Source organism: Falco punctatus (assembly GCF_963210335.1).
Source record: "Falco punctatus genome assembly, chromosome: 3".
Taxonomy (NCBI): domain Eukaryota; kingdom Metazoa; phylum Chordata; class Aves; order Falconiformes; family Falconidae; genus Falco; species Falco punctatus.
In genome coordinates this window covers 112,395,655-112,419,862 of record NC_137582.1, presented here as the reverse complement: position 1 = coordinate 112,419,862, position 24,208 = coordinate 112,395,655, and the positions used below count along the sequence as shown (strand labels likewise).

General features: G+C 42.8%; 1 protein-coding gene across 4 annotated transcripts in view; it reads right to left on the bottom strand.

Moving 5' to 3' along the window:
* The window catches only part of CASZ1 (castor zinc finger 1), a 237,057-nt gene extending 212,849 nt beyond the window's left edge, over positions 1-24,208 (bottom strand). For all 4 annotated transcript variants that reach the window (XM_080380903.1, XM_080380893.1, XM_080380900.1 and 1 more), the window contains exon 1: positions 1-24,208. This exon is cut by the window's left edge. The gene's annotated coding sequence lies outside the window, so the exon portion shown is untranslated.

The window sequence follows — 24,208 nt, the reverse complement described above, 5'->3', positions numbered from 1 at the left end:
GGTTCCTGTCTTTGCTATTTCCTGCTTGCCTGAATGTTAACAAATGAACAGTTCAATTGCACAAGATCATTGGCAGCTCAGATTCCATGTGCTCCTCCATCTCCAAACAGGTTGCGTCTATTCCCAGTCTTTCTTTAGCTACCATAGCATGTAGCTATACCATTATTAGTTGCTGCCCTTGGGGAGAGGACATCCTGCTAACTGCAAGCTTACTGCCCATAAGACATTGGTTGTATTGAACTACATATTTCAAATAAATTTCCATGGACTGAAATTGTAGGACACCTTTCATGCTATTTATCATCCAGCAATTAGCAATAATAGCATCCAAACTCATTATTAGGTCGTCCTCTATGTCCGCTGTCCACAACTCTTGGTTAAAGCCAGAAATTTCCCTCTTAAACCAAACTTTGTGAATGGTCCCTCCTTTTGCTCAGGGTCCTCTTATTTCCATGCTGCGGTGGGGTGGTGGCAGCTTGTGTAGGCATGCTGCAATTACCTATGGGGTGCAAGGACACAGATAGCGAATATCTGTCACATTCCTTCCTGCGCTGCTGGGCAGCAGTGAGATATGAGCATGATGAGGTAGTACAAGCCATACAGAAGTGAACAGAACATTTAGACTGATGACAGGACAGCTGTTGGTAAAGAGTATAGGCTACACCCTTACTGTAGACTAGACATTAATGTATTTTATTCACACCCAGTTCATACCCTTGAACATGCTCCATCTGGCTAAGCTGTGTAAGTGCAGCCTGAGAAAACCTTACATACCCTTAAAAAATTACTCACACAAGAAAAATTATGCTAAAACAACATGAGAAGGGCCTGGATTAAAATTAGAAAAGCAGATAAATACATCCTGAGGACTCTAACTGTGTCTTCAGCTCACCCTGCTGTGACCTGGCTATCGCTTTTTTTAGAGGGGAAGATGAAGGCTTGCAGAAGGGTTCCTGTTGCTCTGAGGCACATGGCAATAGAGAATCAGGTCTAGATGCCTTGTTCTCGACCACTCAGACCAGACGGCATGCTTTACAGAGGCCTACATGCCACATTAATTCCTCAAAGAGGTATTTAATCTCTGGTAAGTGAGAAGGAGGCTGAGGCCTAGGCTGACCAGTCTACCAAACTGCACTGAAACAGTCAGCTATTTCATATAGACTCTACACAATGGCCAGCAGGCATCATGAGTGACATTTTCCAAACCTAGTGTAGACCAAGGTGCTATCCAGGACCTCTCATCCCACTTCTCAGCTCACTGGAAGAATGAAGAAATCACTCAGACATGCACTAGAAAAATCCTGTGGATTTACTTAGTTTCGTAATGGAAAATGAGAAGTAATTGCAAAGAACTAGGAGGCATTTTTTCAGCTGCAAGTATAGTAGTATCTACTTTCATTTTTCATCAGAAGAGTGGCACAAGTAATCAGAGAATATCATGTGGTCATTGTTTGTCAAGTGATGTTTTCTCAACGGCAAATATTTCTTTGAATATGCACATTTCAGAAGAAAAAAGAAATTGATTTGATCTCCATTGTACCCTGGTCCAAATCCTCAGAGCAGTGTAGGCATTGCTTCACACTGACAGCAGTGGAGCAAGACTTATTTATATTGAAGAGGATCAGGCCTCGTGTTTTGAAACTTCAAACTTTTGTTTAGAAATATATATGACAACTATCAGTATGTAAGTATATAATAAAAACACTGAAACCCTGTTGGGCAAATTATAGGCATACAGACTGATAGTGATTTTTGGCTAGTATAAATGAGGGTAGACAAGAATTCACTCAGCTCAGAATCTGTCCTTATCTGTTTTATTTGCCTTAAATCTGTATAAAAGTTCAAGCAAAAGATTTGCAATTTAGCAAGAAATATATGGCATTTAACCTCAGTTCTGTCCCAAAATTTCCCAGTGACTTCACTCTTCTGTGTGTCTGGGTAATAGTCACCACCTTGGGGCTTAGTCCTAAGGGAGGCTACTAAAGGCGATAAATAAGTGCAGAAGAAAACAATAATAAATAAGCAACAACAATAATAAAATTGGAATTCAAGTATGAAGTTGTATGTTTGTAATAGCCTGCCCGTGTTAGAAAATAATCAACTAAATAGCAATAAATAATAAAAATTTATATTAACAATTAATTTGTGCTGATACAGACCTTAAAGTTAGAGTTCATTATATTAATTCACTAATTAATTAAGCACTACATCACCTGGCACGTACATAGGTTTTATTACACTTTATAGATGGAAAACTTAAGAGTCTTGCCTAGGGAGAGAGTGAATCAGTGGCGGAGCCGGACACAGAACTGGAATATCCTCCACAGCTCAAAGTCTGTTTACAGCATAAAGCTGCCCTGATTTTCTGACTAATTTAGTTCAACAGATGCAATTCTTAGTGTGGAGACTCCAATTTGGGTGCAAGAGGGAGTTATTTTGTTTGAGCTTAAATCAGTTCTTAATTATATCAAGCTAGTTATATAAATGCAGTTTTAAAAATATCCTTGTAGGCATCTACATTTCAGGCCATTGATTTTAAAAACACACCTTTAGTTCAAATGCTGCTATTTTCCAGATAGATCCCAAGTTGCAACAGTTCTTTGAGTCCTTCCCACCCACATTTCACCAGTAAACTTCATCTACTAAACTGAGATGAGCAATTTTGAGTGTCTTTCACTAGCCAGTGCAAATGTTGGCGAGTGCCCTGATTTTGGTTAAAGACAGAGTTACTGCAATTTATTTGGCCTTTTAATAAATAGTTTAAACTTCTTCAAAGTCAGGCTTTGCCGCCAAGTTTCAATTGCTTAAGGAGCTGCTACTAAGCAGCTAAGCTGCTCTGTTTTAAGTGTGCAAAGCTAAGTTAACTACAAGATGACAACCCTTCTACACTCTATCTCTGAGGTATCACAGAAGGCTTTTATCAAGGCCTATCTATCTATGGACTTTTCTGAAATCTGATCCCTTTCAATATGTCTCCTGGGCCGACACTTGCTCCCGTTTGGTCACCTTGCACCCATGTCCTGGGCAAGAGGAGACCACTTTATTATCTCTGCCTTGCTCAGTGTCTTCTGTGGTTACACTGGCACTAGGGCACAAGGAATTCCTTGACCCCCTCCTTTTTTTCCAGCACTGTGTGCCAGCCTGATGGGATGGCATGGAGGGCTTCATAGGCTGGCCAAGTGAGGTGGAGGAAAACCCAGGGCTGCATAAGGAATGCATGAGAACTACATGGGATAATAGGAAACATTATTTATAGCCTGAATGCAGAAAACCTCCCCTTCCTCCCCCCTCACCAACAGACAAACCCATGTCCAGTAATGACAAAGTCATTACCTTTTTATTATTTTTCAATAGGGTTCAGTTGTAGCATGTCTGTTTCTTACAGGCTGTCCTGATGGCTGCGGGCTCCCGTCTCTCTGAGAACATTCAGCTAAACGTACCAAGTGGGTGTGGAGTCACCAGCCCTGCTTTAGAAAATTTGGGCCTTACCCTCCCAGCAGCCTGTTATCTCACTTATTAAGGGAGAATTATAATGTTTCCCTTCCTCCCAAGAGGCATTTGGGACTACAATAAAGGCCTTGTGAGAAATGCTGCAAGATCAAAGCAGGGATCCCATTGGAGAAGTTCAGCATAGTGCTGTTCCTGATAAGATACGGTTTTGGGGGCTCTTAATAGAAACTATGGGCTTTTCAGTATTTTTTTCTAGCTTGAATGCTATCCTTGAAGAAAAATAATTTTTTCATGTGGAAATCCTAAAAGTATGTGATCCTCAGATACTGAAAAAGTTGAAATTCTTTTGGATTTGGTGGCTTTTCAAGCTTTCCATCCCAATGTCCTATGTCCCATGGGAAGTCCCTATTCTGCCATGCTTTTGGACACATAATTTCACCACTGGTCATTTTCCAAAAAGCTTCTTCCTCCTTCACCTGCTGCTCCTCTGTAACTCAAATCCTTTTTCCTTGCATTTAATGCCCTATCTATGCTTTGTCTTTGTCTCTTGCTTTTTAAGTGTCCTTCCCTCACTTCCTATCTCCAACAAGACCCCTGTGTGCTGTTGTGATAACCCACGTAGCACCCATGTCTTTGGGATTTATTTTGAGATCTGCTGCTTGTTTATTTATTTTCCTTTTAGCACGCCCAGCGAGGCCTGTGTGGCAGGAGATGTGAAGGGAGGTGATTATGGGAGACTATTTCCCCTCGCCGCTCATTCATGACAAACAAAGAACAATGATTGATGATTAAAAATGCATTCTCTGGGCTTGTTTTCTTTTGTTTTACCATTATGGAGATATTATAAATACTGAATACTAATCAATCCAGACCTGGCGGGACCTCACAGACCTTCTGCAGTCCCAGGGCTTTGCTCTTCCTTACAACCTCTGCAGCTTTCCCTCCCTCCTTTGTTTCTAAATTAAACACCTAGAGTCCTCCATCCCAACCAAAAAGGATTAGGTTAACTTTGGATGAATTCACATTGTCTTTTTGAACCAGCTGGGCTCTTGCCTCTCCCAAATAGCCATATTCTCCCCTGCAGGGACAGTCTCTGTGTTCAAGCACCCTGACATTCCCCTGCCCTTTTTTGCCCTGCAGTGGGGTGAAAACAGAAATTAATTCCTCAGATCAAAAGAAAAATCCTCTTATTTAGGAAGCCGAGAGTGCCATGAGTTTGCTTGCAAAGTGGATGCCTTGTGGAGAAAAGAGATCAGGAAGTCTCCTCTAAAAAACTCTCATTGTTGCTAGCAGTAAGGCTGGATTTCTCCCTGGGCATTTCTGTGCAAAAGCCAGAGTGCCACATCTGATTCCGCAACATTAAACAATGTCCAGATAAACAGCAAACTCGGTGGCGCTTGCATTCTTTTATCTTTATTCAGTCAAATTAACTGCTTTCTCTTTCTCTTCCTGCACCCCCGCCCTCGCCTCATTCTTCCTCACTCATGTAAAATAGAGACACATTGCACTGGCCACTGCAAAAATTGATCAAAATCATCTATCCTAACTGAATGAGAAGATTCCTCTTCACTTTGGCCTAAACAACCACTTTTCTCTAATCAGCTATTTCCTGTGAGATTTTTCCAGTATTCTGCTCCCTGCTGAAGTCAACATTAAATCTCCCACACAGCAAAGCTCTGGCGGACTCCAGTGGGAGCACAGTTAGGTTGAGGCTAAGCTTCTGCAAAAGTCCACCACAAAGAGCAGACTGAAGTCCCTCTTCTGCTCTTTACGGCACATGGGCAGACCCAAGATGCTGACAGAGACCCCATGAAGCCAGCAGAGCATAACAGCAGCACAAGGGGTTGCCCGTGAAACTCGGCAAATTACTGAAAATAAACTACAGTGGGTACTGACACACATTTTTCTTAATATACTTAGAACCAGCCCAGGAATAGCTGAGCTCAGCTGGAGTGTATCAGGAAGGAGAAAGAAGAGAATCTGAACTGGGCTAGCAAGAAATTTTAGTCTGAACCATATGGCAAGAAACTGCAGTATGTTCTTATCTTGAAGCCCGAGGATTTATTTTATGCACATAATTCCCTGATCATCTTGATGTAGCATCTCTTAGGAGGATGGTGTTACACTATCTAACCACCACTGCTGTAAGTTGGCAATCTCTCTATCATCTTAACTTTCTTAAATAATTTTAAATATATATCTGTGTTTATAAAATATCAAGGGCCTGATCCCATTGAAGTCTGGGGAAGGAGTCTAATCAGTTTCAGTAGGCATTTGGATCAAGCTCATAGATGTTTGCTACTCTTCTCTTTTTAAATGTTGTATCTCTGCATTACATCTTTGCATGGTACTCTTCCCTAGCACGCATAGGATCTTCCTCTCCCTTTGAAATCTGTCAAATTTTTCTATGTGAACAGCATTTCTCTGTAATCTGTGTTCAAAAATGGAGGCCACTGCTCCCAAGTAATGAGGAGTCTAAAATGCTGATTCTTAGTCAATACACTTTATTGCTCTGTGTCTCCAAATTTACCTCTTCCCTCCTTCCCAGAGCAGTGTGCAACCAACTCATAGTGAAAGGGGCTTTGCAGCAGATAATGATAATTAACATGCTTCAGAACGTTTAGTTTAGCCTTGAGTCTGCAAACAACCTTCAGTTGCAACGTAATTACCACCAGTTCACCAACAAATTCTGTTTTGTAGACTTGTTTCACCAGATTCAGCATGCTGATTGATTCAAGCCACTCTTTGGTGAGCCTCTGCAGTGGAATTGTATCTTTTCACAGTGGTCTGTTCAAAGGAAATATTGTTATTGCTGTATTTTCAAACATATACACTTTCACCCAAAGATCCTAACTCTTCTGGCACTTTACTTCAATGATACCACTTAGCATAAGCTTGGCAGAGAAAGAAATGCATGTATATGCATGTCTATATGTATATGTATGCACATGTACTACACCCACACACACAAGTTACTAATCCATTGGCTGATGTATTTATGGCTATTTTACTTATAAATCACTGCCCTCTAAGAAGCTTACAGCTGCCTTCTGCAAGCAGGGGAGATGCTTGCTTGCCTCAACAGTAAACGTCTACACTTCAGAAAGAGACTCAGTTTGCAACCTGGTTGAGGACAGTGACCTTCATGCACACAAAGAATCAGTTTAACAGCCCTGTTCAGACCAGAATGACTTTTGGAAACGTTACCTTTAAGCTTTGCTTTCCTTGCTGCCTGGTTAATGCACTGGTTAACCCATTTCTCTGCAGTTACAGTGACCCCCAGAGGCCAGTCTCAAGGAACAAGAGGAAACACCCCTCCCTCTGATTTCATCTGACAGCCACTCATTTCTCCCTTCTTCAGAAATTTTTTCTCATATTCTTAACTCTTGTAGAAAACAGACCATGTTTGCTTTTAAGTAGCATGGTAAAGCCAAAAAGAAGCTAGATTAGAGAATAAGCCTGGAATGTTTGCTCTGGAAAAATGAACCTAGAACCTGAAAGTGAAGAGATGGGAAACACTGCTAAATACCGCCTGGGTTCATTTGCTAAAACCAGGGCAGGACTGTTTTCTGCTACATGCTGACTGGTGTAAAGAACAGAAGCTGGGGCAATTCTTCAGCCCATGATATCAAAGAGGTCAGACAGAAAATCACACTGGTCCTAGGAATATATGAATCAGATTACAAGGTATGACGACACTGCACAGTACAATGCTGGTTAAAGATACCCAAGCTACTGCTGAATAAGTACAGCAAGCAGTGGAAAATTATACCAGACAGATCACTGTACTAATAGAACTGTACTCTTCTGATATCAAGCTAGCTCAGGTATCTCTAAAAGGGACTGTGCGGTGTACGTATGTACTAAATACTGCAACTGGTACTTCTACTGTTTTGTCATCTGTACCTCAGCATTCTCATCTGTAAAATGGGGGAAAAGATCATCACCACATTCAGAAGGCGCTATGAGACTTATTTGATGTTTTTTAAGAGCCCTGAAACCTCAGAGAAGGGCAATTTATTGTTCTTATTTTCCTGTGATCACACTATTCCCACAGGGATTGTTTATTTCTCAGCTCCGGGTTTCAATTTATTTATTTCTTACTGTGTTCTGGGTTTTCATACAGAGCAATTTCCACTAGCAAAGACTGAAGGGACTATTTTCCCTTTCCGGCTTCAACTTAACAAACGTACAGGCTGATAAATCCTCTTGTGAAAATCCTACAGAGTGAAACAGGCTACAGATCAAAGGGAAGGAACATTTGTCCTCTAGTATGATACCAATACCAGCAGAGCCTCCTCACCTTCAGAAAATGATCCTTCGTAAAAACTCATGGCCCACACTCCCACTCTCAGTTCCCAGACCCAGACCTTCTGACTTTGCCACACATTTCTGCCACCCAGATCTGCCCGTGGAATCTGGCTCTATTGGCATTAGAAGTTCCATTTCCTTCTGAAAGACGCCTCTGAAAACAGCAGGACATAAACTAGCAGAGCGAACAGTACTAGATCCCAGACTCTATTTAGTATTTGGAGCTACAGGTCATTTGCGAGCCTGGGGAGAAAACCCAACCAGCTCTGTGTAACCAGTCCTAGCTCCACCTGGGGATGCCATACAGAGAGCGGCCACCTCAGTGCACTCTCAGTCTGTGCGGTACTCAGACCTGTGCAGCCTTTCCTTGTCTCTGCTCTGCTCTGGCTCCAGGTAGCTCTCTTTCTGTTCTAACAGCACAAACATGTTGTACCTGAGACACCTATGGAATACAAAGGTCACTGTGCTGCTGTGTGTGTTTGCCAGAGCTTGTTCGCATGCAGAAGGGACACTTGGCAAACCCAAGGACCTGCTTCAGTATGATCTCCATGTGATGCATTCAGTCCTGGGAGAAGATGAAAGCACAGGCCCAGGTAACCCCAGCTTGGGTTTGCTTCTTCCACGTGCTGAAGCGGTTATTATAAATGCCTTTTGAACAGTTTTGGGCTCAGTTCTGAAGTCCTTGCTCTAATTCAGGCATCAGGGAAGTTGCTGAAGTTGGATTTGTACAAAACCTGACCAAAGGAATCAGGGTATAGGCCTTAGATGTAAAATGGCTGGGCCATTTATACAGCCAAAGTCAGACAGGATATTTAAAGTGGGAAGCATCTGACATCTTTATGTTTCAATTGACTCTAACACACATGACAGCCACAGACTAGAAAAGTATCTGAGCACTTGCTTAACCAGAAGTACTGGAAAGGTCCCAAGTGGTATCAAAGAGTTTTGAGTAACTATTGAACCAGCTGCTTTCGGGGGTGTATCTCACATTCTTAAGTCCTGGATCATGATCCACAGACACAGCTATTCCTTTCAGTAGATTTAGGGGGAAACTATGAGTTTTGGTTTTGCTTACCTATCCTCTGTTATTAAACTGTTTCTCTCTGGGACCATTACGAAATAATCTGAATGTTCATAACTGCTTCAGGTTGAAAAAGTAGATATTACAGTTATGTCATGAAAATTTGTAGGAGAAGTTTGGGGATTGCCTGTACACTACAGGTATGTACAAATTATCTCAAGTGTCTGAATTATTACAGCTTAATGTTCCCCTCTCCCCAGCTGAGACACAACACCTGACCATACTCCTGACCAGCTGGAATATTAAAATACATTTGTCTGAACCAACGCAAATGCCAACATGGTTCAACCAGGCAAATCTTACTCTGGAACTGCACTGATAATTACTGTAGCAACTTTACTGGTAACCTATTAAGCTGAAGTTTGACTTGAATCATACCCTAATACCAGTAAATTCAGTTTGGTGCTATTGGACACACACAGATTTTCCATGGATTGAAACAGTTTATCAGTTTCAACGGCTTATAATGATAACCTGGGTTATATAATGGTGCATATCAAACTGTCCTCAGCAGACTTGCACCAGTTAATATAGCCAGCTTTTTCAATCATATCTTTAGCTGAAGAGCTCTAAATTTTAAACCTAAAGTCTCCCTAAGACTTAAAGCACACTTAATCAATGAATGTGCAAACCAGAGCAAACTGGGGTAACTTCCTGCAGATGAATGGAAATCTAGTGCAAAGTAGCTTTTGCCTCTTGTTATTAAAATTAAACTCTCTGATAATAAACACTTAGGGCAAGCATCTCAAAACTGACTGTGTAATTTCAGGGGCTCAGTGGGAACAACGATGGAAAATCCCTGTAGGCACTTTTATAAAAACACCCCCTATAAGTGTAAGCTAAAATGGAGAAAACAATTCAGGTGAAAAATTAAAAGGAAAGCTCTAGAAAGCTTAGGTGAGACGCAGCTTCTAATCAGTCCAAAAGGGTGGGGAAGATAATTTATTGCTATAAAGTGGACTTGCGTTCCCTTAACTGTGAATGTTATCATCTTTGATAAGCCATATGCATGCATATTTTATATTTCTATGTTAAAAAGCAAAGTACAATCTTATAATAATAAAAAAAAGCTCAGTAACTGCAAGGCCATGTTGCCCATGGAGGCAGGTGTGTGTGTTAATGAAATGCTCCTTCCTCCCTGCCCCAAAGAGCCTGCCTTTATAGCCTGGTCACGAGCTGAAGTTACTGTAAACATGGCCTTCTAAAGTCACCAAAAAAGTTCAGCACCCCTTGCAGGAAGGATCAGCTTACACCATCTAATTTTTCTGTCTGACTAATACATTAAGTCAGATATCGTTTCCTGCTCACAGACCGTTTATCCATTCAACCAAGCTTTCTCCTTGTCCTCTTCTGGATTACTTCTTGAATCTTTCTGCCCCTTTTCTGTTCCTGTTTTCCCACTGTGTGCATTATTTTTCCCACAAACCGTTTCCCCTGAGCTTTTTCCAAGACAAAGCTGAACACCTTTATAGGCACCTGCAGCTCCCTCTGGCTCAGATCCTGAGAGACCCATTCAGTTCATTTTCCAGAAAACTTCTGTCATAGCTACTGGGAACACTGTGCTCCCAGCACATCTCAGGATCTGACCAGCAGAAAAAGCTCAGTTATCCCATCTGCAAGGAGGAGAGTAAATCAGTGGCCAGACTCCAGAGATGGAGATAAGCTTGCTGTCCATCGGTGATGAGTGCACAAAATCTCCACTACGACAGCAAGGAATGGGAGTGCTCTGTGATGTGCATGAGTTGCCTGTCCCTGGGCACAGCAGCACAAAATACTGCTTCCTGCCACGCTCCTGTACTTACATAGTACAGAACAATTTCTGGGCACAGAATGGCTGTTGCTGCTACCAAGACAGAGTGATGTTAGCCAAAACACTTAGGCTTAAGGGAAGGCAAGGAAGAAGGGGCTAGTTTTTAAAACGCAACTATTGCCACTGTGGTCAGAGAACAGTATCATCGAGTGCCGGTAGCGTTGCACTAGTCTGCTGGGAAGACTGCTGGGAAGCAGCCTAGTTGTACTCCTCTGGGAAGTGGCGAGAACTCTGTATGTGCTGCCCACGTAGCCATACTGCCCACACATCTATACTGCCCACAGGGGGCAACAGTACCCAAAATATTTGAAGATGGGCAAAACTTAAGCAAACCCAGCCCCCAGCAGGGGGTGGCTCTGATCCAGACACCTGTCCACTCACAAAGTCTGAATTCGGCTTATTCTCAGTGGGCCAACTGGGGGAAGCTTACTCCAGGAAACTTGCCACTGATTTCAGCTGGGTTTTATAGCCTCCATGGCCTAGACCTGAACAGCTTACTGTGGTGGCTCCTCTCTCACTGCGTCATGGAGCTTGAAGGAGAAGATGTCCTATTAGCTCACATGCTGTGAGTCTGCAGCCCCTCGGGTGATCCTGCCTGGAATTTCACTAGTCCCAGTAAAGCTCCCTGCAGACAGAAAGGGGAAATATCTCTGCGCTTTGTTCCTCTCCTGCACCCAAACATGGTATCTGCATCCAGGGAACAATGACTTAAAAAGGACTTAAAAAACAGGCATTATTTGTCATCTGGAAGAGCTATAAAAAGAAACACTTCTCAAGTAGTGAGTGTGAATACCATTACTTTACAGATTCAAGGGAAAAAAAGCAGATAACCTTGGGGAGACCTGACCTTCAAACAGGTTCAAATAACTTTACCATGCTTTCCCTTCCTCTCTCCCACACAAGCACGAAATTACATACATGCACATGTTCCCACACGTATATACTCCCACATAAACACAAACTTGTAGACATGCTTATGCCCTCTCTCTCACACACACGCAGACTCTTGCACATGTTCCCATGCACAGGCACTTGCCCACATTCATGTTTCCACACGTTTTTCTGCACTTGCAATAGCACTCTCATGTGCACGCACACACACAAAGCATAATACGCAAACACAGTATGATAACTGCAGAAGAAAGATCAGGCTTCTCAATGCTAAGTGTGTAGAAATTTATTTTGGAAAGGAATTCCAGTGTTTGTTCCATACCCAGACTGTTTGGATCATCAGAATGTAATCCCATGAATTTACATAGTTAAAAATCAGACTACTTAAAAAATAAAAGCCCTTACTTTTGCAGTTTCCTGTCCCTTCAAATCCAGCTTTCTAGGCAGTCTGGATCAGCAACAGATCCTAACAACACTTTCAGAGAGGTGCACGCCTGTCTAAGGAGATTTGCTAACTGTGCAGAGATTCACATCCAAAGCAGAATTTTGCAGGATGTTGCTATCGCAATCAAGCCCTTGATCTGACACTGGGGCAGATCTGCAAGACTGCTCTCTCATCTACTTCTGATTGTGTGACTGGCCACCTTTATGCAGTCTGCATGTTCTGGGAGTACACCTACGATCCTCCAGCTGCTAGTCCACACATCCAGCTTGTGATCATGTGAAGTATCAAAGCCAAGGAGGAGATTCAGAACAACTTATTGATTGTTTAACTGATTAACAACAGCTAAAAATCTGAAGCTGGAAGGTACGGCTACCCACTGTGTCCTCTTTTTGCCAGAATCAACTGAGCCAAACATCCTTCTCTATGATTTTCAACATTAGCTGAATGTTGGCAATGCTAATAACAATGCTGTCTGCTCTTCTGCCGCCTTCTGTGTGAGTACCTCAAAGTTCAATGCACTTAGTCAGTGGCCTTATTCTCTGATGTATTTGGCACCCTGACTATAGTGATTTTGACTTGAGGTACAGGTGTTCACTAGTTCAGAAGAGCAGATCGTGCCAGCTCACCTCACAGCACAGAAATAGACAGTGGTAAAGTTCCTATCCCAGCCTGTTATCTCAGGAAAAGTAATTGTACAGTAGAACATGGACATAGCATATATTTTGAAAAGAAAATATTATATAAAGCATGGTATTACTTCACAAGTATGTTAAATGAGGAAAAGAACATGGAAATGTTTTCCCTTGGACCATGCAGTAAAGCAGTGGCACAGAAGAGTGAGGAACTCAGAAATCCTGTTTCCTAGATCGCACTATAATCATTAGATAATATACAGGGTCCCTCCCTGCTAGGGAAAACAATGATTTCATCCTTTCCATAGAGGGTGAGTTTGATGGAAGGTACAGCTATAGCTGGTTTTGCATTTGCTTCTACTGCAGAACCAGGTGTGCCACTGCATATCTCACCTGGAACTCACTCAGCTTAATTTCAAAAGACTGGATAGTATTCATGTTGAACTTTTCTGTAGTTCAACTCTGATCTGTGTCATTGTTGCGTCAAAGTCATCCTCTGGGAAAATGCAATGGAATCAATACAATTACTCTATAATTTACATATAGCCACAAGGCCTAAAATTCAGTGCTTTGTGAATTTTGGTGGCATTTAGTAAAAAGTTAACGTCAGCTAGTGAAAATAGCCTCATTCGGGCAAAAGAAATCTAGGAAATAAATTTAGTGTATGGCCACAGTTCTCGGAACTGCACCAAGGAGAAGAAAAATTTGGGTTGATGTCCTGTTAAGATCCTCTCTCAGGTGGGAGTAAGCCTATGCAGTACTATGCTAGCTTACACCATTCGTGTGTCTTTTCCAGGTTTGTCTGAAGACTGGTAAAACAAAAAGGCACTTGTGTGAGAGCTATCTGGCTGTCTCTCTACCTGCAGTCATTAATATCTGGGAAAAATCATACCTGAATTTGAAGGGCATGAGGTGCTATCATGGCCACAGCAAAGCTTCTTTCTCATGCCCTTGCACTTTCCATTGGGAACACATCAGCATTTATTGCATGGCTCATGCAAAAAGGGGAAGGTTGAAAGGCAGAGAGAATAGAGGGCAGGATCAGGTGCTCAACTACTTGTTTCTGCTGCCTTCTGCAAGAGGAAAGGCCGTTGCAGGGTCAGACAGCAACTGCAAAACTCAGGATGAAAACCCACAGTCCAGCTCCGCCCACCTCTACACACACCCAGAAACCTCAACTGCGGGCTGCCTGCAGCTGCTGCTGAGGCTCTGAAGAGTCACAGAGCAAAAATCTAGTTCTGGAGCACTCACAGCAGTTTGGCTTGGAGCTGGGGTGGCAGTCATTGGAGTGACAGTCACCGAAGTGGTCTGGCTCTGTCATACAGGGCTCTGCAAATCCACAGAGGTTCTAAGGCCCAGGTTTTGAACTGCACTTGCTGTCTTGGAGAGCCGAGATGACAGTGCTCCAGTACCAGTGCTCTTTTCCGGCAATCACAATACAGTGTTTTCTCCAGGCCACAACTGAAACCAGCCAAGCCATCCAAAACCTGGCAAAGACTTTCTCACTCCTGCTTTCTGTGGCAACAGTACAGCTGTCCTTACAGAACAGACTTACCTGCTCTCCAGTGGGTTTGGCAAAGGGAGAGCTCAGAATTTTTGTGGTTTTATTGCCCACTGCAAGGGAGGCAGTTAGGAAAATCAGGAGGTTGGAAGGAAAGAGAAAACAGATTGCAAGGCCTGTCTACTGGTACCAGAGTTTCTGCTGCTGGTCTAAAAGGTCTTATCTTACCGTAAACTTTGACCGAAGAGAGCAGACCTGCTGTGAAAACAAGAATCAGCATCACTGTCACATGAGATACATCAATGAGAAGAGTTGCTTGGACTCTGAGAAGGTCTTTCAGTCAGAAAGCAATGTCTGGCCACTGAAAATGCTCCTGCTGGCCCAGATATCAATTTAAATGTCTTTTCTGACTTTCAGAGAGAGCAAGAACACTCCATGGCCTGGATGACTGCTAGAAATACCTGTCTTGGTTAACTACTATAAATGTTGTTTCAGTTTGTAAAACAATGGGAGGATCTCTCTCAGTAGGTCTGGCTGACTAGCAGAGAGCCCCATTTGGCTGGAGAGTCACTGGAAAGACCTGCGCCTTGCTCAGAGTATTTCCAGCTTTTGAACAGGAATTATGTTGAGACCTTCACAGTTTGCTCCAGAGGATGTGCCAAAAGGTCTCTGGAAATCTTGTGAATGGCCAGTTGTGTCATTGAGCACTGCCTGCCTCTGCTGGCATCATCGATGTGATAAAAATCTTGCAGCGGAATGGCAGTGAAGCAGAAATTTAAAAAAAAAATCCACTCTAGTGCCTGACATTCTTTTTAGGATGCCAATAAAAGATAATGTTACCTGTAAAATCTGCAAGCTGCTTCTAGCACTGTGCCTCCCCCCACTCCTATACCCTTCTGAATTTGTACTACCCCCACAGTGGACAGAAACTCAGGAGAAAAGAGCACCAGGGCAAGAATGTTACAGAGAGACCCTCAAGTCTAAATCAACAGTTAAAGGAAACAGTCAGTGAGAGAGGTGCTGAGAATCCAACAGCTTTGCATTCTGCACCATTTTCAGCCGTGGTGGTTCCAGGGAAGCTTTTGCACCCTCTGACTGAGTTTTGGATCAAGCTTTATCTCAGTGGATTTTTAACATCCATGTCAAGTATGGGATAGGTATGAGAAAAGATGAGGGAGATTAGTCTGGGAGAAAGAAAACACAGAAGTCAGCACAGCAGAGCCGATCCACTGTGTCAAACTTGGCTCTGAGAGAGCTCCAGTGGGTTGTGTTTGTCCCAGTGTGAGCCATTTCAGCTGCCTCACACTCTTGCATAGTGAGAAATTCAAGGACAAGCATTTTGATTTGGAAAAATTTTCCTATTTGCTAGAGACATATTCAGTGAGGTGCTCAGAAAGTTTGGCTACACCTTTTTTGGTTCATTTTTCCTGTGCATTTGGGATGCTTCTGCTGTTGGGATCTCCGTATGTAATATAGATTAAATATGACTTTGTGCTGATGCAGTGAATTTCATCAGAGGATCTCACAGCGTTTGCAAATTAATTAATTAAACTCTCATGGCACCCTACTGCTAGTATCACCATCTTATTTAGATGGCAACAGAGACACTGAGAAAGAGCTGCCTTATTCTGGACCACCCAGAAGGTCTGCAGAAAAGCTGGAAAAAGAGCTCTGCAGGCCTGGTGCTAAGTTCCTTCTTCCACTGACTCAACCAATTCCCTCCCTGCCCATTATCACATAGGCTAAGGGGCTCTGTTGCAGCCTAACATAACATGAAATAGTTCAGCAGAGGAGATTTTTGTGGGAGGGTCAGAATTGCTTTTGGGCAGCAAAGTATGATAATTAGGAGGGGGGTGGGGAGGGGCGGAAGCAGAGGTTTATTCCTTGGTTTGAATTGAATTGTACAGATAATGCCTACAAGACTTTTCTAACTCTGGCAGAGGACACCTTGGACTTGAGCTTTGCTGCTTTCATCTGCCTTGCAGTGCCTCCAGCGAACAGGATTTATCTGAAAGAGGCATTTTCCCTATGGGAAGCTGCTGTGGTGCCTTTAAGATTTGGAGTGATGCCCTCTGAAAGGGAAGCAAGAATATTTCAGGGGGACTCTATCCTTCAGGAAAAAAGCCCAAACCATGTCTTTCCAAGATGGGGTCAACTCCTCAGCCCTTTATCTGGAAGCACTTACTACACAATTAATGGAAGGAACTCTCATCAAATGAGGGACAAATCATAAAATTAGGGAGATGGAAATTAGGCATGGACAAATGATCCAGGTGCAGGGGAGATTTATGGGGGAGGTTGTATTATAGCTAATGATTTCTGCTAATGATCCTCCAAAGTATAAAGTGGCACAGAGCCCACTCTCAATGGGACGAGAGAAAATCCTGTGTGCAGAGTGAAGGGCATTCCTCTCAGGAGGGGAAGCTGGACCCACAGCACAGCAGTAGCATCAGACCATTCTCTCCGTCTCCTAACCCAAAGATGCTGGTTGTAGAACTTGCCAGCCAGAAGGCCATGGGAACAGCGGGGGCCTCTGCTGTGATGAAAGTCACCCAAAAAGCAGCACCCTTTCCTGTGCCTCTCCCTCATCAGCTTCCAAGAACATCCTATCCCAACTCTCCACACTGTCTTCTTTTTCCTGAAAGTAGCTCCTGACACAGCACTCACTCAGATGGAGGTTCCCCTGCCATAACCACCAAACCAAGCTAGAATCTCACTGCTAAATATGTGGAGGGAAGACTTGATCCTCCTCAGCTTTCCTCTCCCCTGCAACCTACCTATCCCAGCCACATAAATGATGGGGACAAAACCAGGTGGGTCAAGTTAAGCTCTGGTGTTCACCAGAAAGGTCTGCCTCAAGTGGTAAGATATTTCATTAACTCTTTCATTTCCTATTTGGGAATCTCTCCTACTGACAGTTATTTTACCTTCCCCCTGCAGAGTAGCAGTGCTCCATCTCAACCCTGAAAGCCACAGCTTTGACTCTAGCAGAGATGAGGTGAGCTGTGTGCTTTTCACCAAGACTTATAGCTGGCACAAAGCAGATCTTTGCTTCCTGGCATTACATCCCTCCTTATTGCATTTCTCATCTGGAAGAGGCTGAGCCTCAGCCTGCAGCAGCTACAGGCTTTCAACACAACCAGAGCTCCTTGTGGCATCTGTACCAGTGTGGGCTTGCCTAAACCAGCATTTCTCTGTTGTTCCTTGTACCAAGCCTTCACTGATGCCCTCTGCTATGTCAGCCTCTAACTCCTGGTAAAATCTGGATCCAGAATGGTTTGGAACACCCTTTGCTATCTTTGTGATGAGGGGCTGTAGTCCCAAGAAATAAGGCGCTAGAAACCTGGGCTCTATGCTTGGCTCTGCCCCTAGGCGTGACATCCCACCTCTTAGTACCTCTGTGAAAATAATAATCATTGTGAAATGAAAATAATGATCCTGACCTGCTTCACACAAAGCTTTGAGATCTAGGGATAACAACCATGAGGTGTTCTTACTAGCCAATCCAAGTGGAGGATGTTATTAATGATTTGTAACAATCAGACTCTCAGCAAGCAGTTCAGCAACTATTTTCAGCCACAAAGGCAGCATTATTCCAAAACTGAAGAATGCTTTTCACAGGAAAGGGAAATTATAGAATCTGAGCTTTTGGAAGAAAATATATGATGAGAAAGTTGTAAGGGGGTTGGGGTTCCTTTCCTATTGTCAAGGAAAGGGGAAAAAAGAAAAAAAAAAGACAATTAAAGCTGTGCTGCCCAGCGCTCCCCTGGGAGCCCCGTCCTGCCAACTCCAGTGATTGGTAGTTCGGACTATTACTTCACTGTTCTTGGAGTAATAAAAATTCCTGATGAGTTTCATTTGGAGCTCTGATCACGAATGGCACAATGATTCACAGAAATATGGGTAGGATTGGATGCCAAAACAGTACCAAGTAAAATCTGCTGAGCTGGTGGGTTCATGCATTGTGGGATGTGTTTCCCCCTGCCCCCCCGCAGGAATTGGATCTATCTGCTACAGGGAGGAGATGAAAAAAATGAGGGAAGAGGGGAAAAATCTGAGAGAGAAAGAAAAAGATTCAAGACTATGAAAGACAGAGGACAAGTAATGGGAGTAGAGAGCTACACTGAACACTGCAGGAGGAAATTTCAGTGGCTTAAATCGGTAGGTCAGTAGACATCTGGGTCATTGATGGATGTTAGCAACTGATATTGTGAAGTGATACATGTAGAAAAGACATAAAGGAGATATTCTGGGTCTTAAGGCATATCGCCTGTCCAATCTCTCAATGAACTGCTCCAATCTCGTACTAGCACAGGAGACTCTTCACCGTTTGTTTCTGTTTATGCCCTGATGGATGTATCCTAAACTTGGACCATGTAACAATAGTATCTCCTTCCCTCAGCATTGTTACTAATTACAGTCAGGGTCCTAGTCTAGTCTGTAATCTGGTACATAGAGTTTGCTTCAAAAGCCCTTTTGTACCCACAGCCTTTGAAGGAACAGAGTTTTTATAGAGACCAAAGAGAGCTTCAAGTTTTCCCCTCCTCCTGCTGGGAAGAGTTTCGATTAACACTGACTGCAGTCATGAGCATACACCTCAGAAAAGTGTCTCAAAGAAAGGAAAAGATTGCAAGATTAATGATCAAGGAGAGAAGGGTGATTAAAAATGAGGAATGTGAAAAAGAAAATGTTCCCTAGTATTATCTTTCTGTCTTGTTTTCTCTCTCCTGTGTATCTTTGCCCTTTCCTTAAGCCTGATAGGATGAGGACTTGCTCAGGCTTTTGTGGGTTTATTTATTTACTATATGAATTCTTGCTTCCTACCTCTTCCTTTTTTCCTTTCTCCCTGTTAAAGAGGTGAGGTTGAGCAGTTCTATAACTAAGATTATATTCATCATACTCATCTTCCCAGATCTGTTCTCAGCCAGTGCAACACAACCCCACATCAAGTGGAGTTCTCTATACTCGTGGTAGGGAAACAAGCCTCTGTGAGACCCCGCACAGGATTTGTGATCGCCAGTGTATTTAAGATTTGACACTGATGGGCAGCAGTACAAAACATTTCAGGTGGACAGATAAACAGGTTATGTTTTGTGCTTGAATAGAAAACCTGATGAATAGGCAAAGATGTTGTAAACTTCACTTTCTTTTGGTCAACCTGTTCTGGGATTCGTTTTGTGCTCTGATTAAACAGAACGAGCAGTACAATCTGAACAAGACTGACCTGATGTGGAAAAGGGTCAGGGTGAAAAGGGTCACCTGAAGTCTATAAATTAAAACCTGCAGTCTAAGTACATTCTCTGCAATTCTCTCTCAAAAAAGAAAGGAAAAAACCTCTAAACCCAAAGCTAAATAACTGTTTGTTGTTTTCACAAAGCATGCCCAGGAAAGTCATACTGCCAATTTTTTTCTTCAGGTGCCTACACCTTTGCCAGCCTGTACAGTGCTCAGCTCTCCCACACTTTCCTGTTGTGGAAATGGGTGCTCAGCTGAAGTTGCTCTGCAGAGCTGACATGCAATAGGGACTGGTTCTGGTGACACAGCAAGCGAGGCTTTTCCCCACTCACCACAAATCACTTCCAGAGCAATATTTCAGCATGTTATGAAGGTCAGAAAGAGGTATTGCTTGGATGAGCTCTGACTAGCAGAAGTCCTTAGTGTCATTAGGTTCTCACCAAAATAGGAATTTTATCTGTTGCATCCCAGAGTTAGGACCGACTGCCTTTCTCAGTCTGCCCTGATTTCTTTTAAATCCCAGCCACCACATCTACTGGGTACTCTGTTTCTAATAGAAGTGTAAGTTCTGAGGCCAAAGGGGATCAATGAGATCATCTACCCAGCTGAGATTAGCTGTGCAGGGATCACCATGCTTTGTGGGGAATACTAGCTTACAGTTCAGCGGGATCTAGTTCTGAATTCCTGTTGCTGCTGACCCATCCTCTCTTGGGCCAGGTCCTTTAACATGTTCAAGAAAAGTTCGTATTTCAGTCATTATTTGATTTTGCCTTAGGGTAGAGGATGGACTACATACCTTCCAACCTCTCTGGAGGCTTCTCTGTCCATTTCTATGATTATCACACTGGAAAAGATCCCTTTAGGTCAAGCTCACAACCACCTTGATTTTCTTTCACAGAAGAATAGTGTACACATTAGCCCACTCATTATGCATTTTTCCTGCTGCATCTCCATATTTTATTCCCTCAAGAGTATTTAAAGTTTTGACCATAGGAGCCTACTCCTTCAGCCTTTACTCACACAGAGAGACCCTCTGAAATAAATAGCAGCATAGGAGCCTGAGTCTGCTGGATGCTGAGACCTCCCAGCCATGGGTTACAGGACTACATATATTGTGCAATTTGGATGTCCATAGTGATATTGATCACAGCATTTGTAATGTTTCTGCATATACAAAGAGCAAACATGCTGTCAGTCATAATAACATTCATTTTCCATTACACGAACAAACTAACTATAAGCAAAATCTCCATGAGACAGCTCTGTGTGTAAGCATGTATCTATCTCTCTTTTTCTTCCTCTTTCCTCTGGCAGGCTGAAATGAAATTAACACAGAATAGTCCTTAAGAGCTAACAAAGTGCAAATAATGCTTAGCTCTCATGTAATGCTTTTCATTTGTGAATCTCATGGCAAACTTCATTACCTGTATTGCACAGGCAGGGTAGTGGGGCACAGAGGGACAAGATGGTGTGCCCAAGACAGTAGAAGAAGTGAGTGACAGAGCTGGAAAGAGCCCCCCATGACCCTCCACTCCCAGATCAGTGCCTCAAAGCCCACTAGTCATACAGCTACACACACCGCAGGCAGACAAAAGTGCAGGTAAGACCTGCTGTTGGAACAGATGAAAGGCCCTCCTCTTTGCAGGCCTGCTCTTTAACTTCTTTGTCCTCTTGTCAGATTTTATTCCTGGGCCCAGATGGACCTGATTATTGTGATTACTCACACTTCACTGTAAGGTGAAATATACAGCTTCACCCCACTGACTAAGAAAAATAAATAGGACTCTCTCCCCACCACCCACACCCACTCCCACACTTCCCTCTGAACTTGAAATAAAAAACCTGCAGAAAGATTCCCGATGGCTTTGTCAGGGAGGGGGGATGGTGAGGATTGGTACAGTATATAACATCTCAGCTCTCCCGGATCAGTCACGCTTCCTAATTCAATAAGGTGAGAAGGAGCATAATTTGATCATATTTGTTTTGCATCACTGCAAAAACAGAAAATGAGGGGCTGCAGAGCTGCACCAATTTACTTCATCCGACCTTGATTAAAAGAAAATTAATTGCCGCATCTCTCAGGATGTCTCAGGCAGCAGCCAATGGCTTTCCAGAATGGCACAAAAAAAAAAAAAAAAAAAAAAAGAAAGAAAGAAAAAAAGAAGGAAAAAAACAGGGAACAAGGCACAGAGAATCTTTGCCCTTTCATCTTGCAGCACAACTGTCTTACTGGAACTGTTGGCAGGCTGAGGGAAAAACTCAAGTGCTCAGGAAATCATGGGGAAGTCAACACAGATTTGCCAGGGTTTTCAGCCTAAATTTCCCAATTTCCCTTCAGTGTTTACCATGACATTCCCAACTGCTGGGGATTGTACCAGTCCCACAAGGTCTGTCTTGCGAGGCTGCAGGAGCAAAGCTGGGAGGATCTCAAGACAAGACTTGGCTTAGGGCAGCTGGTAATAGGACACAGAGGCTTTTCTTGTTATACTTCCCATTCACTCAGAGCCAGGTCTATACTAGAAATTATTTATGGTAATGTCAATTAGGGCCATGATTTTTTAACTGTATTTCTACACTGTGAAAAGCTGTAGTGTAGCTGCAGTGATACAGGAACCAAAGTGCTTTTACCAAGATAGCTGATTTCCCTCAAGAAACTAATTTAAGCCATGCCAAGCCAACAAAAGCACTCTTTGGCTGATCCAAGCTCTGTCTCACTAGTAGGATGTACTGACAGCAATACCAGCCAACATGCTCTAGTGTCAATTAGGAAAGACAGTAAGATGGTGTAATGAGTCTGGGATAGTCTTAAAGAAAGAAAGGGGAGTACATTTCAAGTATTATTATTACAATACCTGTTCAAGGGGTATTCAAAAGGGCTAGCTTTTGCCCAGCGAATTTCAGCCTCAACCTTTCCAAGCCAAGGAAGAAAACAGGCTGCCCCAGAGGGTGAATCAGTGACTAAGTTGGCTCCTACTCTGAAGTGCCATCTAGGCACTTACAGGGAACAGAGAGATTAACCTCAATAGGCTAAAAGGCAGCCTCTGTGAACAGTCCCTGTAAAGACTGTCCACCTAGAAGGAAGAACCTTTCAAAAACTCACTTGCACTGTAAAGTCAGTGACTCTCCAAACGGCAGCTCCTGTAACACTTGCAGTTTTGAAAGTGAGGTACAAAGGAAAAAAAGTGTCCATGTTCAAAGCAACATACATATGTCTTTGTCTTGTTTGATTCTCTGGATTCAGCCACGTGAGTCACTATTTAGCACAAAGGTGTTGGACATCAGTTCCCATTAGCTGGCTGTGCTCTGTGCTGTAGGTGCTACTGTACGCTCTTTTTGGCAATTTCAGTAGAGCCCACTGTCTAAATAAACAGCAAAGATTTCTCTTTACCTTGCTTCTAATGACTGGATGCAAAGGAATGAGAATTGGCAGCTGGTGGCTGCCCATGCCCTTGCCCATCCTGTCCACACTGCTGCCCAGGCTTCCCATTTTCTAACTACCTGGAGACCTTGCAAGCTGTCAGCCTGGGAACTTTCACCAGCACTAAACTCTCACACAAAATTTTTGTTGGGGAAAAAAAGATGACGACTGTGGCTGATCCAGTGCAATTATCGGATCAGAAGCGCCTGCTGCAATCCCACTCAAATCTGTATTAAAAATTCATTTCAAGTGTTCTTTTTTTTTTTTTCCTTTAGCTGCAAGTAGAAGAATTTACCCAGCTGTTTTATTAGGAAATTAAAGGGCACATTTTTCTAAGCAATGCACTGGAATTTAGATGGACCATAACCATGACTAGTGTTAATGTGAGAAAGGATATATCTGTCCTCAACATCCAGCTATCCATCCCACTGCACACATTGTTGTATTAGCTATAACCCAAGCAACGCTAAATCTCAGACCTTTAATATCACAGGAATATAGGACTAGAAGGGAGCTCTAGAGGTCACTTAGTCTGACCACTTACTTCTATGGAGGGCCAGCTATAGCTACATCATTCTTGTTTGCCTAGCCTGTTCTTAAAATCTTCCTTTGATGGAGATTGTACAACCTACCTAGACAATCTATTCCAATGTTTAACTATCCTTATCGTAAGAAAGTTTTTCCTAATGGCTAACCTAAATCTTTCTTGCTACAATTTAAGGCCATTATTTCTTGCAATTTAATTCCTACTTTCTGGGCCTCATCCTTTACATAAGAACATTTCTGCTAGAGTCTCAAAGTTTTCATAATTTAACATTTCCAAATTCCATCCCAATAAAGGTCAATCTATTGCACACAGAAACAGGACAGACGTCCAGCCCCTTCTGAGGTAAAAAAGAAACTAAACAGATCATTCTATAGACAGAAAACTTTGTGCCAAAGAAGATATCCGTTGAAGAAAGAAACCACAATGTTTTAAATCCGTATTTATACAAATAAATTAAAGACAAGATGTTTATTGTTTCCATGTTATCCCTATGGGAAAACTGTAGCTTGTTGTGTCACACAATCTGTTGTTCTGGAGTGGGTGCTAAATGTGTGGAGACCGGGGTTCAGGGGAAGGCACAAATATTTGCTGAATAGTCATGATTAAAGCACAGATACTTCAGGCAGTCCATGGGCCCATCCTGGTCCCTGAAATCACAGGAATGGTCCCCACTGCAGCTTGATCCACGCACAAAGTAGTGACAGATTTTACTCAGATCTCCAGCTGCAGAGTAGTATGTGGGTCACAACAGGACGGATAAGTACAAAGAGTAAAACTGGAGTCAGATCTGATTTTCTCAGTGCTCCAGGATGCAGAGATATAAACCTTTGATTTGGGCTGTTACAGAGCTTTACAAAAGAAAACACAAGGCCCAAAGACAAGACAAG